This window comes from Microcaecilia unicolor, chromosome 2 (assembly GCF_901765095.1).
Source record: "Microcaecilia unicolor chromosome 2, aMicUni1.1, whole genome shotgun sequence".
Classification (NCBI taxonomy): domain Eukaryota; kingdom Metazoa; phylum Chordata; class Amphibia; order Gymnophiona; family Siphonopidae; genus Microcaecilia; species Microcaecilia unicolor.
Genome location: NC_044032.1, coordinates 316,843,427 through 316,863,355, shown reverse-complemented (window position 1 = coordinate 316,863,355; position 19,929 = coordinate 316,843,427). Strand labels below are relative to the sequence as shown.

General features: G+C 47.2%; 1 protein-coding gene across 4 annotated transcripts in view; it reads left to right on the top strand.

Moving 5' to 3' along the window:
• Nucleotides 1–19,929, top strand: part of SLC44A1 (solute carrier family 44 member 1) — an 851,962-nt gene that overhangs the window by 657,765 nt on the left and 174,268 nt on the right. The gene's annotated exons all lie outside the window — the stretch shown is intronic.

Genomic DNA, 19,929 nt, shown 5'->3' with positions numbered 1-19,929 from the left:
ATGTTTTCCACTCCCTCCGGGGTGTCCACTGTGTTACAAATCTTAGTATCATCCGCAAATAGGCAAACTTTACCTTCTAACGCTTCGGCAATGTCACTCACAAATATATTGAACAGAATCGGCCCCAGCACCGATTCCTGAGGCACTCCACTACTCACCTTTCCCTCCTCCGAGCGAACTCCATTCACCACCACCCTCTGGCGCCTGTCCGTCAACCAGTTCCTAATCCAGTTCACCACTTTGGGTCCTATCTTCAGCCCATCCAGTTTATTTAAGAGCCTCCTGTGGGGAACCGTGTCAAAAGCCTTGCTTGAAATCTAAGTAGATTACGTCTATAGCACTTCCACGGTTCAATTCTCCGGTCACCCAATCAAAGAATTCAATGAGATTCGTTTGGCACAATTTCCCTTTGGTAAAACCATGTTGTCTCGGATCTTGCAACTCATTTTCTTCCAGGAAATTCACTATTCTTTCCTTCAGCATCGCTTCCATTACTTTTCCAATAATCGAAGTGAGGCTTACCGGCCTGTAGTTTCCAGCTTCTTCCCTATTACCACTTTTGTGAAGAGGGACCACCTCCGCTGTTCTCCAATCCCTCGGAACCTCTCCCATTTCTAAGGATTTATTAAACAAATCTTTAAGAGGACCCGCCAGAACCTCTCTGAGCTCCCTCAATATCCTGGGGTGGATCCCGTCCGGTCCCATGGCTTTGTCCACCTTTAGTTTTTCTAGTTGTTGATACACACTCTCTTCCGTGAACGGTGCTATATCCACTCCATTCTCAAATGAACTTTTGCCAGTCCATCGTGGTCCTATTCCCAGATTTTCTTCAGTAAAAACAGAACAAAAGTATCTATTTAGCAAATTTGCCTTTTCTTCATCATTATCTACATAGCGGTTTGCAGTATCTTTTAGTCTCACAATTCCCTTTTTAGTCATTCTCCTTTCACTAATATACCTGAAGAAATTTTTGTCACCCCTCCTTACCTTTCTAGCCATTTGTTCTTCTGCTTGCGCTTTCGCCAGACGTACCTCTCTCTTGGCTTCTTTCAGTTTCCTCCGGTATTCCTCCCCGTGTTCCTCGTCTTGAGTTTTTTTTGTATTTCTGGAATGCGAACTCTTTAGCCTTTATTTTCTCAGCCACTTGCTTGGAGAACCATAGCGGTTTCCTTTTTCTCTTGCTTTTATTTACTTCAGGCACAGGCAGCTCCTTATGACTCTGGGCAAGTCACTTAACCCTCCATTGCCCCATGTAAGCTGCATTGAGCCTGCCATGAGTGGGAAAGCGCAGGGTACAAATGTAACAAAAATAAAATAAAAAATTATGAATGTAACAGCCTATTATATCAATTTATTTATCTGTTGCTGATACTTTCATTTATTAACTGTATTTTTTATTATTCTTATCATTTATATTATATATATGTTGTGCTATTTTATGGAAATTATTTGACTCCTGAAGCAGGCACATGTGGCGCAGAAATGCAAGCCTGCATCGAGTCGTCATTGTTTTTGCACAAAGGTGATTAACTGTCATTCTCCGAGGACAAGCAGGCTGCTTGTTCTCACTGATGGGTGACGTCCACGGCAGCCCCTCCAACCGGAACTTCACTAGCAAAGGCCTTTGCTAGTCCTCGCGCGCCCATGCGCACCGCACATGAGCGGCCGTCTTCCCGCCCGAACCGGCTCGTTTTCGTCAGTCTTCTTTGTCCGCGCTCGGTACGGTCGTGTTTGCGCCGTTCGCGCCCCTTAAGTTGACCCTCGCGTGTCTTTTGACTTTTCGCTTTGAAAAAAAAAAAAAAAAAAGGGATTTCGGAGAAGGGCCTTTCGGTCTTTTTCCCCTTCCCGTATTTCCAGTTTTTGGCCCCGTGAAGTTTTCTTTTGTTTTCGGGGTAGGCCCTTTTGAGGCCTCGAGTCGAGTTTTTTCTCCCCCTCTTTTTGGTGCCTTACCGCAATTACGAGTTTTGATTTCGCCGGCGTGATTTTTCCGCCCATGTCATCGAAGTCTCCCAGCGGCTTCAAGAAGTGCACCCAGTGCGCCCGGGTAATCTTGCTCACTTATAGGCACGCGTCGTGTCTTCGGTGTCTGGGGGCTGGGCACCACCCGCAGGCCTGTAGTCTTTGCGCCCTTTTACAGAAAAGGACTCAGGTAGCGAGATTGGCCCAGTGGAACGTTTTGTTCTTGGGCTCTTCGTCGGCACCGGGAGTATCGAGTGCGTCGACGTCGACAGCGTCAAAACCTCCGCCCTCGGCTGCGACTGTATCGGTTGCATCGAGGCATCGACCCTCTGCATCGTCGGGGCCGAGACATCGGAAGGCTGCGTCGGCGTCGGTGGTACCGGGACCTCCACTAGTGCTGATGTCGTCGGACGGTGGTGCTTCGACTGGAGTGCAGGTGAGGGCTGTCCATTCCCCTGCTGGTGGCGGTGAGCCTTCGGGTGGGTCTCCCCCTACCCTGAGGCTCCTGCGGTACAGCCCCCCCCCCCCCCCCGAGACCGACCTTCTTCGGCCTCGGCCCCGAGGAAGCGACGGCTGGATTCTACGTCCTCCTCGTCGGTACCGGGAAGCTCCGGTGACGTGCTTCGTTTGAAAAAGTCAAAGAAGCATCGACACCGGTCTCCTTCCCGCGTCGGTACCGAGAGCTCTGGGTCGCCGAGGGAGTCGGCACCCAGTAGGCATCGGCACCGGGAGGACCGCTCACCCTCTGTTCAGGAGGTGTCGATGCGCTCCAACTTGGACAGCCCGGAACAGCCTCCACGCCCGGAACAGACTCTGACTTCGACACCTGCATCGGCTTCCATGTCTTTCTCCACAGCCGCCCTGCACGAGAGTCTCCGGGCCGTTCTTCCAGAGATCCTGGGAGAGCTGTTGCGCCCTTCCCCTCCGGTACTGGGGGTGCTTGCGCCACCGGTACCGTCGAGTGAGGTGCCAGCTGGCCCCTTGCCCGGGGTGAGGTCTCCGACATCGGTGCTGCTTGCGGTACCGACTGCGGTCGCCTCCCAGGAAGGCTTCCCGACAACGTCGGCGGAGGGAGCTTCGCTGGTGCGGGCGAGGGAGTCTACCTCTCGACGCTCACACCGTGGCCGTGGTTCCACGGAGTCGAGCCGGGCACGGCTTCAGACACAGGTTCATGAACTTGTGTCTGATACCGATGGTGAGGCCTCGTGGGAGGAGGAGGAGGACATCAGGTATTTCTCTGACGAGGAGTCTGATGGCCTTCCTTCTGATCCCACTCCCTCCCCTGAAAGGCAGCTTTCTCCTCCCGAGAGTCTGTCTTTTGCGGCCTTTGTCCGGGAGATGTCTACGGCCATCCCCTTCCCAGTGGTTGTGGAGGACGAGCCCAGGGCTGAAATGTTTGAGCTCCTGGACTATCCTTCTCCACCTAAGGAAGCGTCCACAGTACCCATGCATCATGTCCTAAAAAAGACATTGCTGGCGAACTGGACCAAGCCTTTAAGTAATCCCCACATTCCCAAGAAGATCGAGTCCCAGTTCCGGATCCATGGGGACCCAGAGCTGATGCGCACTCAGTTGCCTCACAACTCTGGAGTTGTAGATTTGGCCCTAAAGAAGGCTAAGAGTTCTAGGGAGCATGCTTCGGCGCCCCCGGGCAAGGACTCTAGAACCTTAGACTCCTTTGGGAGGAAGGCCTACCATTCTTCTATGCTCGTGGCCAAAATCCAGTCTTACCAGCTCTACACGAGCATACACATGCGGAATAATGCGCGGCAGTTGGCGGGCTTGGTGGACATGCTCCCTCCTGAGCAAGCCAAGCCATTTCAGGAGGTGGTCAGGCAGCTGAAGGCGTGCAGAGAATTCCTGGCCAGAGGGGTGTATGACACCTTTGATGTTGCGTCCAGGGCCGCTGCTCAAGGTGTGGTGATGCGCAGACTCTCATGGCTGCGTGCCTCCGACCTGGAGAATAGGATCCAGCAGCGGATTGCGGACTCGCCTTGCCGTGCGGACAATATTTTTGGAGAGAAGGTCGAATAGGTGGTAGAGCAGCTCCACCAGCGAGATACCGCTTTCGACAAGTTCTCCCGCCGGCAGCCTTCAGCTTCTACCTCCACAGGTAGACGTTTTTATGGGGGAAGGAAAGACTGTTCCCTACTCTTCTGGTAAGCGTAGGTACAATCCTCCTTCTCGACAGCCTGCGGCCCAGGCTAAGCCCCAGCGCGCTCGCTCTCGTCAGCTGCGTGTGCCTCAGCAAGGCCCCTCGGCTCCCCAGCAAAAGCAAGGGACGAGCTTTTGACTGGCTCCAGCAGAGCATAGCCGACATCAATGTGTCAGTGCCGGGCGATCTGCCGGTCGGGGGGAGGTTGAAAGTTTTTCACCAAAGGTGGCCTCTCATAACCTCCAACCAGTGGGTTCTTCAAATAGTCCGGCAAGGATACACCCTCAATTTGGTTTCCAGACCTCCAAATTGCCCACCGGGAGCTCAATCCTACAGCTTCCAGCACAAGCAGGTACTTGCAGAGGAACTCTCCGCCCTTCTCAGCGCCAATGCGGTCGAGCCCGTGCCATCCGGGCAAGAAGGGCTGGGATTCTATTCCAGGTACTTCCTTGTGGAAAAGAAAACGGGGGATGCGTCCCATCCTAGACCTAAGGGCCCTGAACAAATATCTGGTCAAAGAAAAGTTCAGGATGCTTTCCCTGGGCACCCTTCTTCCCCTGATTCAGGAAAACGACTGGCTATGCTCTCTGGACTTGAAGGACGCCTACACGCACATCCCGATACTGCCAGCTCACAGACAGTATCTGCGATTTCAGCTGGGCACACGTCATTTCCAGTACTGTGTGCTACCCTTTGGGCTCGCCTCTGCGCCCAGAGTGTTCACGAAGTGCTTGGCTGTAGTAGCAGCGCCGCTTCGCAGGCTGGGAGTGCACGTGTTCCCCTATCTCGACGATTGGCTGGTGAGGAACACATCCGAGGCAGGAGCTCTACAGTCCATGCAGATGACTATTCGCCTCCTGGAGCTATTGGGGTTTGTGATAAATTATCCAAAGTCCCATCTTCTCCCAGTGCAGAGACTCGAATTCATAGGAGCTCTGCTGGATTCTCGGACGGCTCGTGCCTATCTCCCAGAGGCGAGAGCCAACAACTTGTTGTCCCTCGTCTCCCGGGTGCGAGCGTCCCAGCAGATCACAGCTCTGCAGATGTTGAGATTGCTGGGCCACGTGGCCTCCACAGTTCATGTGACTCCCATGGCCCGCCTTCACATGCGATCTGCTCAATGGACCCTAGCTTCCCAGTGGTTTCAGGCTGCTGGAGATCTAGAAGACGTGATCCACCTGTCCACGAGTTTTCTCAAATCCCTGTATTGGTGGACGATTTGGTCCAATTTGACCCTGGGATGTCCTTTCCGAATTCCTCAGCCACAAAAAGTGCTGAGTACGGATGCGTCTCTCCTGGGGTGGGGAGCTCATGTCGATGGGCTTCACACCCAAGGAAGCTGGTCCCTCCAGGAACGCGATCTGCAGATCAATCTCCTGGAGTTACGAGCGGTCTGGAACGCTCTGAAGGCTTTCAGGGATCGGTTGTCCCACCAAATTATCCAAATTCAGACAGACAACCAGGTTGCCATGTATTACATCAACCAGCAGGGGGGCACCGGATCTCGCCCCCTGTGTCAGGAAGCCGTCAGCATGTGGCTTTGGGCTCGCCGTCAGGGCATGGTGCTCCAAGCCACATACCTGGCAGGCGTAAACAACAGTCTGGCCGACAGACTGAGCAGGATTATGCAACCTCACGAGTGGTCGCTCAACTCCCAAGTAGTGCGACAGATCTTCCAGGTGTGGGGCACCCCCTTGGTAGATCTCTTTGCATCTCGAGCCAACCACAAGGTCTCTCGGTTCTGTTCCAGGCTTCAGGCCAACGGCAGACTGGCACCGGATGCCTTCCTCCTGGACTGGGGGGAGGGTCTCCTGTATGCTTATCCTCCCATACTTCTGGTCGGGAAGACTTTGTTGAAACTCAAGCAAGACCGAGGCACCATGATTCTGATTGCTCCCTGTTGGCCGTGTCAGATCTGCTTCCCTCTTCTTCTGGAGTTATCCTCCGAAGAACTGTGGAGATTGGAGTGTTTTCCGACCCTCATCACACAGGACGAAGGGGCGCTTCTGCATCCCAACCTCCAGTCTCTGGCTCTCACGGCCTGGATGTTGAGAGCGTAGACTTTGCCTCTTTGGGTCTGTCAGAGGGTGTCTCCCACATCTTGCTTGCTTCCAGGAAAGATTCCACTAAGAGGAGTTACTTCTTTCTATGGAGGAGGTTTGCCGTCTGGTGTGACAGCAAGGCCCTAGATCCTCGCTCTTGTCCTACACAGACCCTGCTTGAATACCTTCTGCACTTGTCTGAGTCTGGTCTCAAGACCAACTCTGTAAGGGTTCACCTTAGTGCAATCAGTGCATACCGTTACCGTGTGGAAGGTAAACCGATCTCAGGACAGCCTTTAGTTGTTCGCTTCAGGAGAGGTTTGTTTTTGTCAAAGCCCCCCGTCAAACCTCCTACAGTATCATGGGATCTCAATGTCGTTCTCACCCAGCTGATGAAACCTCCTTTTGAGCCACTGAACTCCTGCCATCTGAAGTACTTGACCTGGAAGGTCATTTTCTTGGTGGCAGTTACTTCAGCTCGTAGAGTCAGTGAGCTGCAGGCCCTGGTAGCCCAGGCCCCTTACACCAAATTTCATCATAACAGAGCAGTCCTCCGCACTCACCCTAAGTTCTTGCCAAAGGTTGTGTCGGAGTTCCATCTGAACCAGTCAATTGTCTTGCCAACATTCTTTCCCCGTCCTCATTCCTGCCCTGCTGAACGTCAGCTGCACACATTGGACTGCAAGAGAGCATTGGCCTTCTATCTGGAGCGGACACAGCCCAACAGACAGTCCGCCCAATTGTTTGTTTCTTTTGATCCCAACAGGAGGGGAGTGGCTGTGGGGAAACGCACCATATCCAATTGGCTAGCAGATTGCATTTCCTTCATTTACACCCAGGCTGGGCTGGCTCTTGAGGGTCATGTCACGGCTCATAATGTTAGAGCCATGGCAGCGTCGGTAGCCCACTTGAAGTCAGCCACTATTGAAGAGATTTGCAAAGCTGCGACGTGGTCATCTGTCCACACATTCACATCTCATTACTGCCTGCAGCAGGATACCCAACGCGACAGTCGGTACGGGCAGTCAGTGCTTCAGAATCTGTTCGGGGTTTAGAATCCAACTCCACCCCCTCTAGGCCCATGTTTTATTCTGTTCCAGGCTACACTCTCTGTTAGTTGGATAAGTTGTTAGGTCAATCTCAGTTATGTCCTCGCCGTTGCGAGGCCCAATTGACCATGTTTGTTGTTTTGAGTGAGCCTGGGGGCTAGGGATACCCCATCAGTGAGAACAAGCAGCCTGCTTGTCCTCGGAGAAAGCGAATGCTACATACCTGTAGAAGGTATTCTCTGAGGACAGCAGGCTGATTGTTCTCACAAACCCGCCCGCCTCCCCTTTGGAGTTGTGTCTTCCCTTGTCTTTCTTTTGCTACATATGGGACTGACGAACACGAGCCGGTTCGGGTGGGAAGACGGTGCGCATGGGTGCGCGAGGACTAGCAAAGGCCTTTGCTAGTGAAGTTGCGATTGGAGGGGCTGCCGTGGACGTCACCCATCAGTGAGAACAATCAGCCTGCTGTCCTCGGAGAATACCTTCTACAGGTATGTAGCATTCGCTATAAATACCTTGTGTTGGAACTGCATTGGTTTACCCCCTTCTTTTTGATTTATTTGTCTTGTTTTTTTGTTTGGGACACCTGCATCTTTTTTTTGGTTAAATTTTCAATCTTCAATATTCAGCATATGTAACATATCTCTGGAGACTTAACTTGTATTGTAGGAGAATTAAACTACTACAGAAGAGCTAACAATGGTCACTGTTTCACCTCCACTGCTTCATTGTTCCACTTTAAATATTTTGCCTGCATAGTAAATTTAGCAGTTACATAGTAACATAGTCAATGATGGCAGATAAAGACCTGAACGGTCCATCCAGTCTGCTAAATCATCCCAGTCTTGGATGATTTAGCAGTTCATCCTGCATCTTAACTATTTCTTCCACAAGTGTACATTTACATGGCTAAAATGTTGGTGCATAGTTTATAATCTATATATGTACTTATGACTGCACTCATGCTTCATCCATACCGTACCACTGAACATGCCTACATGTTTAACTTTGTGCCACCTTGTCACCATGCTTTCTTTTATGCAAGTAACCTGTGGGATAATTCTATAAAAGGTGTTTTACATACATAAAACAAAGTTTACACACATAAAACAAAGTTTACACAAGAAAAATCCTTTTATATAATTACTCCCTTAAAGTGTTTGTGATCAGATGTGACCAAAGTGGAACTTTTTGGTCTCATTGCTAAGTGATGTTTACCACGTAGTGGCTGAACACAGGAATGCCACGAAGAATGTAACTTAAAACCAAAAATAATGGAAAACAGAAGAAGGCTCAGCAGACAATGAAACTTAAAAAATACATAAGTAATTTAATTTTATATAACATCTAAAACAGTTCCTTTGTTTCTACTGTATAAAACACTCTTCTTTAATTGCTGTTGGATAAAAAGATTTGATACGGAACTGTGTTTTGGCATAAAGTGCCTGCCTCAGGAGTCTACAAAAAAAATGAAAACAAAACTACAATGGATATACATAAATATGAATGAAATCAAGAAACCATTAAAAAGGTCAAACTAAAACAAAACCACAGTTGTCAATACAGTAGTAAAAAAAGGTAAAAATATATATCTTAAAACATGAAACATTAAAAATGTGATTTAAAACAATAATATAATTTAAAACATGAAACAATAAAAATGTAAAATATATGATATATATAAAAAGATACATAAATGACCAGAAATACAAAATACATAAAGAATATACTATGCGCTAATGAAAAACACAATCAAAAATGAACGTAAGGCAACAGAATGGGAATGTACTTCTCCAAAAGAAGGTACACAAACCTTGCGTTAGTATCAAATGAATAGAACAAAACAACTACATATATTGTCAGATGATCTAATGAAAAAATACATATAAATTTGGTTTTAAACAAAATATATGAAAAGCATGCAATTGTATGAAACAAAGGTGATAAATGTGAACCAAAGTGTTGGAGCAATAAAATGATGTGTAATAAGATGCATGTGCTATGTGTGTCAAAAAATGTGCAAATACATGGTGAGAATCACTTATTAAAAAGTGCTAATAATAAATATTGATAAAGCGAGGGGAAGACCGGTATGCCAACCAGAAATCAGGGCAGCCTAAAAAGCAAAGCAACAGCAGCGTGGAAGCCAAGCAAGATGGCGCTGAGCCCGGAACCGGCGACAGGGCCAGAGAAAAATGCGGGAGACTGGGCGAAAGAAATCTCGTCGTTGGTGACAGGTGCATTAGAAGATCAATTAAACAAAATCCACTCTGCAGTCGAAGAAATTAATGAAAAATTCGATGCGCAGGCACGCAGGCTCACAGAGGTGGAACAAAGAGTGTCGGTGCAGGAGGATACGACGCAGAGTATGGCAGCCCAAATCGTAACCCTACAAAAGGAAGCTGCAGTACTTAAAGAGCAAGTTGAAGAGCAAGAGAATCGCAGCCGCCGCAATAACTTACGGGTAGTTGGCTTGCCTGAGACAGTAAAAGAAGCAGATTTGTATCAATTTTTCAGTGACTGGCTGCCCAAACAACTTGGCCTCGGTGGAGGCGCGGGAGCGTGGCAATCCGACTGCGCGCATCGAATAGGGATCCGAAGAGAAGGAGATGGAAAGCCCCGAACAGCGATAGCGCATTTCACTAACTGGCGGGAAAAAGAACTATTGTTGAAGCAAAGCTGCTCGGGACAGACAAAGCTGGAATATGATGGCCACAAACTACTGCTTTTTAATGATTATTCCTCTTCAGTGGCGCAGCTGCGGCGAGCAATGGCCCCAACGTGTACCCAGCTATATAGCAAGGGCATCCGGTTCTCGCTCCTCTACCCAGCAAAACTTAGAGTATGGCACGGAGGGAAGAACTTGGTATTTTCGGATGTGTCGGAGGCCAAGGCATTCCTGGAGGGCCTGAACAGAGAGAGTCCGAGAGAGAACAACAATTGAATGCGCTGCTATCTGAAGGGGAAGGAGTGACCGGTTGGAACTGACCTTGTTTTCCAGGTTATTTTTTGGTTAATACCTTTTAAATCCTGCCTAGTTGGAAAGGCATGGACAGTTTGAAGCCTGAACAGTGGGAATACAAAAAAAAAAAGCGTAGCGGTAGCGCATGGCTGAGCGCAACTCCATGGAGAAAGAACTTTTAAGTAACCATTAAAGGCCTGTTGGTCTGGCGTGATACTGATTGGAGTGACACGTGGGATCGGGATCCTGAGGTAGTAAGGAGAAATCGAGCAGGATGATGCATGCGGACTGTTAGCTGCGCCATGAGTAGGGGAGAATACCTGTAGGGAGTGACTACTCTAAGGCAGCAGCGGACTGTCCACCGTACCGGGGAGAGTGGTGCCAGACTCATGGGGATTTCTCCAGTTGAGACTTCAGGAGCCACATAGGACACTTTGGTACATGATGATTGTTTTATTTAGACTGTTGCGGGTGTTCAGTTACATTTGGTTATAGGGGGGAAGTTTAGGCGAAGGGGGAGGGGGGAGTTTGCTGTTCGTTTCTTGCTGTATGACAGAGGGAAGGAGAAGGTTGATGAGGAGGGAGATTCTAATGCTTTGTGGGGTCAGGGGGATTGGTAGGGGTGGGAGGGCAGATAGGAGGAGGGGGATTGATGGGGGGGCTGGCAAGGGGGTAGGAGAGGGACGGGGGGAGGGAGATAGTTTGCATGAAAAGGGCAGGGTAAGACAACTGCAAGGGATAGAGACACAAGAGCCATATGGATTCTGGTGGGCCCGGCTGGGAGGCCTACTGGACTACAAAGTTAGACTGTATGAGAAATCTTGTTAGCTGCCTGGGAGATGGTTAACTTAAAGATCTTATCTTTGAACGTGGATGGCATCCACTCCCCAGTAAAACGTACCAAAATACTATCTTGGTTGAGAAGGGAGGGAGCAGATATCGCTTTCTTACAGGAGACGCACCTTCCCAATTCTGAACACGAGAAACCGAAGAGAGGGTGGGTAGGAGAGGTGGTATACTCCTCATTCACCAACAGGAAGCAGGGAGTTGCTATACTAATTCACAAACAACTCCCCCTAAATATACATAAGGTCCTACAAGACAAAGAGGGACGGTATGTCATAGTCCTGGGAGAACTCTGGGGGCGTAAGCTCAGTTTTTGTAATATATACGGTCCTAACGTGTACAACCATAAGTTTTTTTCAGACCTAGTAACACGGGCGGCCTCTTATCCAGAGTACCAATTGATCTTGGGAGGTGATCTCAACATCTCAGCAGATCCAACCATAGACTTCAAGCCAGCTAAACCGAAAATTAAAGGGTGGCATCACAAGGGGATACATTTCTTGCTCAACCAGCTAGGGTTGGTAGATATCTGGAGGGTGTTGCATCCTCAAGATACAGAATTTACTTTCTTTTCTAACCCTCATAATTCGTATTCAAGATTAGATTATTTCCTCATTTCACAGACTCTGTTTCAAGTGGCGAAAGCGACGCACATTCTAGACAATACTCTGTCTGACCATTCGGCTATATCATTATCGATAGCCTATACAACAGGGGGACAGGAGAGGTGTGGCGTTTTACCCCTTCACTGTATAGGGATAATGAATTCAGAGCATATCTAAAAGATAAATGGGCAGAATACCAGAGCTTTAATGATACCCCGGAGGTGAGCCCAGTTACATACTGGGATGCAGCTAAGGCAGTACTGAGGGGTCATATCTTGGCTTACACAGCCGGGAAAAAGAGAAAAACAGAGGAGGAGCTGCTGCAGCTATCTACTGAATATCACCAAGCGCGAAGACAGCACATGGGTAGTGGGGACCCTGACCACAAGGGTAAAATGGTAGAGATTCGGAAGCGCATTGACCACCTGCTTAACTCGCGGGCTGAGCGCGACATATACTTTCAGAGATTTAAGCTATTCCAATGGGGTAACAGGGCTGGGCGGCTTATGGCTAATTTAGTGAGGCCATACAGAAAGAAACAGATTGTTACATCTATACGCGATAGCGCAGGCCGCACATACCATCAAGAGGCTCAAATACAAAATCAGTTTGTCCACTATTATAAATCTTTATATGCCGCAAGGGAACTTGACCCGATACAGAGAGATGCTTTCTTTGAGAAACTCACTGTACCCACCTTTACAGATGACCAGCGGCAGAGGTTGAGTGCCCCCATCTCTGCACAGGAGATAAGACAAGGAATTAAGTCACTGAAATTGGCCAAAGCCCCGGGCCTGGATGGTTACGGACCGGAATACTACAAAATATTAGTGGACGAGATAACCAACCCCCTAGCGAACATGTTTAATAATCTGACAGGGGAGGGGGGAGAGGGGACTAATGAGTACCATAATGATAACCTGGCACATATTATACTGTTACCTAAACCAGGTAAAGACCCTGGGCATGTGGGATCTTATAGGCCAATCTCCTTACTAAACCAGGATGTAAAGCTTTTGGCGGCTATCTTGGCAAAAAGAATGAACCTCTCACTATCTGGGGTCATCCAGGAAGACCAGGCAGGTTTTGTACCAGGCCGGTATGCATCGATGAACCTTATCAGGGCTTTAGCAGCAATCCATACCTATAAAAGAACAGGGGGGAAAGAAGCCATAGCGGGGTTAGATATGGAAAAAGCCTTCGATAGCATATCGTGGCAATATCTATTTTGGGTAATGGAAAAGTATGGGATAAGCGGTCGCTTTCTGGGATGGGTTAGAGCCTTGTACACCAGGCCACAAGCTAGGTTAATAGTAAATGATTCATTGACAGAAAGATTTGAATTACAGAGAGGAACGAGACAGGGGTGCCCGTTGTCGCCACTCTTGTTTCTCCTGGCAATCGAACCATTGGCGATTAAAATAAGACAGAGCAATAAGATCAGGGGTCTAAGGGTGGGAGGGAGGGAAATACGCATTAATCTATTTGCGGACGATATTTTACTTTATATGCAAGACGCCTCCATACATCTGGCCCAGGCACTTCTTTTAGTACAGGACTTTGGGGGGCTGTCGGGCCTGAGAGTAAACTGCGATAAATCTGAATTACTTCTTTTGACAAATAACCCGACCAACCACGGGGCTGGGGGGTTCCCTATACCACCAGTGAAACAGGCTATGAGATATTTAGGTATTTACTTGAGCACTAACCCCATAGTGATGTACAAGAGAAACATATTGGATCACATAGACAAGATAAAACAAACATGTGAGAGGTGGAGGGACCTCCCACTGTCGCTGTATGGGAGGATAGCTTTGGTCAAGACGGTACTATTGCCCAAACTATTATACCCGCTACAAGCAATGCCTATCTGGATTAAGAGACAAGACGAAAGGGCATTCCGCTCCACTATCCGAGCTTTTGTATGGCGAAAAAAGCAGGCTAGGATAGGGCACTATGTGCTCATGCGCAATAAGGAAAAGGGGGGTCTCAACTTACCAGATCTCCGGCTGTATAACATGGCGGCATTGATGCGCCTGATCCATGAGGGTATCACGGGAAAGGCAAAATATCTGCCAGCTCAATGGTGGGAGGGCTGGTGCTCCCCGCACACATTTATAAATTTATTGCACTCGCCTCCGGGGTTGGGTACTATGGCAAACAGACAGTATAGTTTCCTTACTCCGTTCCGATCCGCTTGGAAATGGTGGAGAAGCAGACAGGCCAGAAGCTCGAGGGCATCGCCTTTCCTGAGGATGGTGGGATTGGTGGATTTCCAGACAGGCATGGGACCCTCAATATTTGCGAGATGGGCAGAGAACGGATGTGTGACATGGGGGGATCTGGTGTCTCCAGAAGGAAGTGGTTTTCTATCTTTCCAGCAGGTGAAGGAGAAATGGGGAATTGCCAACAATCATATGTTACAATATATGCAAGCTCGACATTATTGGCAGACGATGTGGGGGAAATATGGAGCCACATGGACATATGGTGGTCTGGATAAGATGCTGATGAGTTTGCCCCCGGAGGGTAACAGATTATCTAATTGGTATAAGATAATGAAAATGACCGTACCAGAGAAGGGAGAGGAGGGATTTGTCTCTAGCTGGAATAAGGAACTGGGAACGCAGTATACTCAGTCCCAATTCAATGCGCTATTTGTGACACTAACTGAAATGGTCAAATCTGCAGACTGGCAGGAATCTCAGTTCAAATTACTCCACAGGGCTTACATAACTAGAGAGAGAGGGACACTAATGAAGCTGTGGGATTCGGATAGGTGCTCCAAATGTCAGGTAGGAGTGGGGACCTTCATTCACACATTTCTAGAGTGCCTTAAAATGACCCTGTGGAATGAGATCTTTCAGCTACTTAACAAGGTACTTCAGACTACAGTACAGTGGTCTTATCAGATGTTATTGCTGGGAGATCAAGCAGAGCTTATTGAACAGGGGCTGTCCCAGCCACAACGAAGATTTCTATACATGACCACATTGGCAGCAAAAAAGGTAATCTTGCAGTTTTGGATAAGTGTGGAGCCCGCGCCTTACAACTGCTGGCTGACTAAAACACTAGAACTGGCAAAACACGAGCACTCCTTGTACAGGCAAGCTTCCAATATAGATAACAGGCAATATGCAATGTTGTGGAAGAAACTTGTAGACGTAGCTTAAATAGCTCTTGCCCTTCCAAATTAACTGAACATGCAGATGGGCAGGGGGGGAGGTTGGGTAGGGGGTCATTAGGGTGCTACTGGAAGGGTGGGTGGGTAGGATGTGTAATGTCCTTATGTTCTTATGTGTCTATTATGTTTATATCATTCTTTATGGTTGGACTACAACTCAGGGAATTGGAGGGAGGGTTAGGGGGGGATATAGGGTGGGGGGGATACCATCGAAAATGTCAGTGTGGTACTGAATGATGGAAGACAATGTGTTTACCTGGGATCAGAGTGTAATTGCTTCTTTCTCATATATCAGAGAGAAAATCTGTTTATTTGTACTGCACTGATGCTAATAAAGATAATTTATTTCAATTTGTTTATTAAATTTTTAACATTTTAACAAGAATATACTTGTTATTGAAATGCAGCCATAATAGAATTTATGCAGAAATAATAACATTCCTTAAAGAAAACATCTTACAGAAGTAAAACCTACTTCAAAAAATAGTCTGATTTCTTAATTAATTATGATAATTATTGCTTCCTTAGACCTCATTATTGGAGGAGACGAAAAGAGTTATGGGGAAAATATAGCAATAATTCACAAAAATAATAAGGTGGCGTAATATTCCCTTGTAATATTACAATTGTTTAGAATCTAGAAAAGATTTAAGGGCTTCAGGTGAAAAAAATGTATATTTAACCTGACCCAGTCTCACAAGGCACTTGCATGGATAAGCCAGGAAAAACATCCCTCCTATCTCAACAGTTCTTGATTTCAATGCCAAAAAGGCTTTCCTCCTCTGCTGAGTTGATTTTGTAACATCAGGAAAAATCTGTACTTTAATACCCCCAAAACAGGTTTTTAAATTCTTAAAGTACTGTTTCATTATGTTGTTCAAGTCCTGTTCGAATATTAAAGACACTATCAATGTAGACCTTTCTGTTGTCTCATCAAGTGTTTGTTCAAGTATAGCTGAAATATTTTCAGGATCTATATTCATAAGTTGAGCTTCTTGATTTTTCCCAGTCTCTCCTTTAGGAGTAGGAATATAATATAACTTGTTAACAGGCGGCATAGCTTCCAGAGGCATTTTCAACACCTCATTCAGATAACTCTTAAATAAATCAAGAGGAGTAATCCCTAGGAGTTTGGGAAAGTTCAATAAACGTAGATTTAACCTTCTATTAAAGTTTTCAACTTGTTCCACTCGTCTCCGAAGTTCAACATTATCTTTCACCACATTTATTTTAAATTCTTGTAAAGAATCTACATTCTTTTGAATAACAGTCATTTTTTCAGCTGTTTCTTCTTTTATCAGGTCTACCTTTGCATTTAACTCACCAAATCTTTTATTAAAGTTACTGACTTCACCTGATGTTTGTTGTAAAGTCATATCCATCCTGTTCAGCTTTACCCAAATCATTTCAAGATTTACCTCCTGCGTTCTCCCTGAGGTTCCCACGACCTCTGCTCCCAGCGTCCTCTGTGGAGCTTCCCGACCCTCACCGTGGATCTCACCCGATACACTTCCGGTAGGGCGTTGATCCACATCGGTACTCGCCATCGATGCTGGGCAGGGAGGTTTACTAGTAGATGGTGGAGAGAGAGATACATCCTCTCCCAGCGGGACCTCCACTTCCCCAAGGAGCCCCGCTATGGGATCCACATCTCTGCTTGTTTGGGAAATCGGGCTGAAAAAACGCTCTAGTCCCGTCCGAGTCGATGAAGGAGTTGAGGTAGGTGGGGGAACTATCCTCGTCAACCCCTTCCTTTTAGTATGGGGCATATTGTCCGCAAGAGTTTTCTCTCGGGCTGGTTCTCAGAGCGACTTTTCGGCGCTGCCTGTTACGCCGCCATCTTGAATCGTCTCCCCCTCTAATAAAGATAATTAAAAAAAAAAAAAAAAAGAAACAAGCTCCAGGAAAGAAGATTCAAGTTCAGGTTGGACAATAAGTATTTACAGGGTGTATGTTAGGCCTTTATCTTAGATTATTTCTTAATACTTTTCTGGTTCACTCTCCCTAAGCTTTTGAGTTCTACGAAGGGATATTTATAGTTTCTTCTATTTTTTTTATAATGACTCTATTATTTTTGTTTGCCTTAAAGGAGTCTAATTGCATAAAGATGTTTCTTGCCAATTTTCCTGAACAAGTAGATACTTGTGTATTGTATTTTTGAAAGATGAAAATAAACATTTTTTTTAAACATTACGCTTTTTCGGTGCCAATCTTTTGCAGCGCCATATATAGAATTCACCCCATTATACACAGGCATGTTCTCTGTCCTTAGTGGGCTCACAATCTAAGTTTTTTGCACTTGGGACAATGGTTAAGTGATTATCCATGGTCACAAAAAGCCACCTCAGCCCACTGCACTAACCACCCTTAGTGTCTCATGGTTGCTATTGTAATGACTCAAGGGTGGAATATCCTTAATTATTTTTTTTTCCTGTTTCTACAATTGTTCTTGTACACTGTTCTCTGAGGACAAGCAGGACATTTCATGTGTCCCTGACTGAGCCCTGGTGCTGACACTGCCCGACATTCTGTAACGTCTAGAAACCTTTGGCAGGCCCTCACTGCATATGCTGTGAGTGCCTGCCCGAGTCCTGCAGGACCCATAGTTTCACCTTCTCCATGGAGATGAGAAGACATGCCTTCTGTTGCTGGAGTGAGTTATTTTTTTTCTCTGACAGAGAATTTGCCTTTCTGCCTCTCAGTTCTTGTAATGAGTAGTGCAAGGCTTTGTTTCCTCATTTTTGTTCCCTCTTCCATTTTTGTGTTAGTTTTCAGCACTTTTTCATTTCTTCTTTTTTTTTGTGGCTCATAGCCACTTTAGGCCTGAACTCCCATTTGTGGGTTAAAAAAAACGAAATGTCCACAATTGAGCTATTTGATTTTTCCCATGATGTACCAAAATCCTGCCAGTAGGTTTAAGTGGTGCACAGACTGTGCTAGGGCCATGTCTATAACTGGCCTACATAACACGTGCCTAAAATGTCTGGGCCCTGACCATAAGTCCTCTAATTGTTCTCTTTGTGCTCAAATGCAGGAGAGAACCGCCTCCCCCCCCCCCCCCCCAAAAAAAAAAAAATAGAGGTTGCGTGTTAGAGACTTTTCAGCTTGCAGAAGTCCGATCCATCAGCTTCAAAGTAATTGATCCCCATTGCTTCTGGAGCTGCACCATACACTGGAAGTGCATCAAAATCGAGGAGGTGTTGCCATGCCTTGACAGCAGGTGCCGGTAATACCCACCAAGCCAAGCATCATAAGAGTAGTCATACTGAGTCAGACCAATGGTCCATCTAGCCCAGACAGGAGTCTTCCAAACAGTGGCCAACCCAAATTGTGGCAACACTCCATACTACAAATCCCAGGGCAAGTACTTGCTTCCCATGTCTGTCTCAATAGCAGACTATGGACTTTTCCTCCAGGAATGTGTCCAAACCTTTTTGAAACCCAGATAAGCTAACCACCGTTATCACCTCCTTCGGCAAAGAGTTCTAGAGCTTTTAACTATTCATTGAGTGAAAAAATATTTCCTCCTATTTGTTTTAAAAGTATTTCCGGAGAGGAAGTGACGTCAGCACTAAGAGATGGCCACTTGAGCGCGGAGCTCCGACAATGCCGGAGTTGAAAGGTGACCTAGCTCCTGAAAAAAGCATTGATTGTACTCCAAACAAAGTTCTGTGGCTCCCTGACGAAATGGCAGCGCGAAAGAGACTGGCAAAGTTTAAGTTCTCCTCTGAGAAACCAGGAACGGGGAAGGGTGTTGGCCAGAGAGTGGTGGCACAAGGGGCCAAAATGGTGGCGGGAGACTCTGAATCGGATCCGGACCCCGAGGAGCCAACAGTGAGTGAATCGGAGCTCAGTAAGATGGACTTTGTTAGATGGTTTAAGGAGCTGAAAGCAGAAATGATAGCGACTAGACAAAGTATTCAGACGGCAGTTGGAGAGTTACATGAGGAAATGAAGGAGATTGGCAACCAAGTAGCAGAGACTGAGGGAGAGGGTAGAAACTATGGTGGATGAGGTGCAGAGTCTCCAAACGGCTCTCAAGAAAGAGCATCAACTGAGAGTGGAAATGGAATTCCAGCTGGAGGACTTGGAAAATAGATCCCTTAGGTGCAATTTGTGCTTTAAAGGGATCAATTTAAAGATTCGATGAAAGTGGTACAGGAACTGTGTGACTTTATTCTGGCGACAGGAAATAATGGAGGAGAGAAGCAGAGTCTGGAAAGATATGCAATTGACAGGGCCCATCGAAGCTTGGGCCCTCAGAGAGGAGGACAGCCTAGAGACATTGTTGTTTGCTTTCATGAGTTTGGAATTAAAGAGGCAGTCTGGAAAAAAGCTCGTGCCTTGGGTGAGATTGTCTGGAAAAACTGTAAGCCTAAGGTGTTCCAAGCTTTGGCTAGAATGATGCTCCAGAGAAGGAAGGAATTTAAGGAAATCACAACGTAATTGCAAAAGACAGGACTGAGATATCTGTGGCTGTACCCATTTGGATTACAGGTTACAGTGGGGGACAAAACCCGGAGGCTCCAATCGACAGAGGGGGCCTGGAAGACGTTGAGGGACATGGGCTGCACAGATCTACCTGGAGAAGTGGAAGCGGTACAACATCAGAAGCAAGGAACACCCTCAGCTGAACAACATGGGTGGAAAAGAGTGGGGAGTGAGAAGGGATGCCTATCCCCGAAGGTGGCACGAACTGGAACCGAGATGAGTGGAGTAGCCTGAGCCTGGCGGACTGAGAGAGCCCAGAGGGGCTTAATTAATATTACTTACTGTGAGAAAGGTGAAAGTTGGAGGGAAACTGTACGATAGAAAATAGGAGGAGGGGGAAGGTCTTGGGGAGGATGGGAAAGGAGAGCGAGTCTCCAGCGGGGGCTCACTTCCTCAGGGATTGAACTGGCTGGGAGCGATCAAGGCTGGTTGCAGGGGTCATCAAGGGGTAGGGGGGAAACGGGGGGGGGGGGGGGGGGGGGGGGGAAGGGGGGCGGGGGGGGGGGGCGGGGGGATTGCAGATAGGAACTTGGAATGTTAATGGTCTAAATAACCCAGGGAAATGAAGTATTGTTTTCAAAGAATTGCAAAGAATGAAATGGGATGTGGTAATGTTACAGGAGACCCATATTCGGA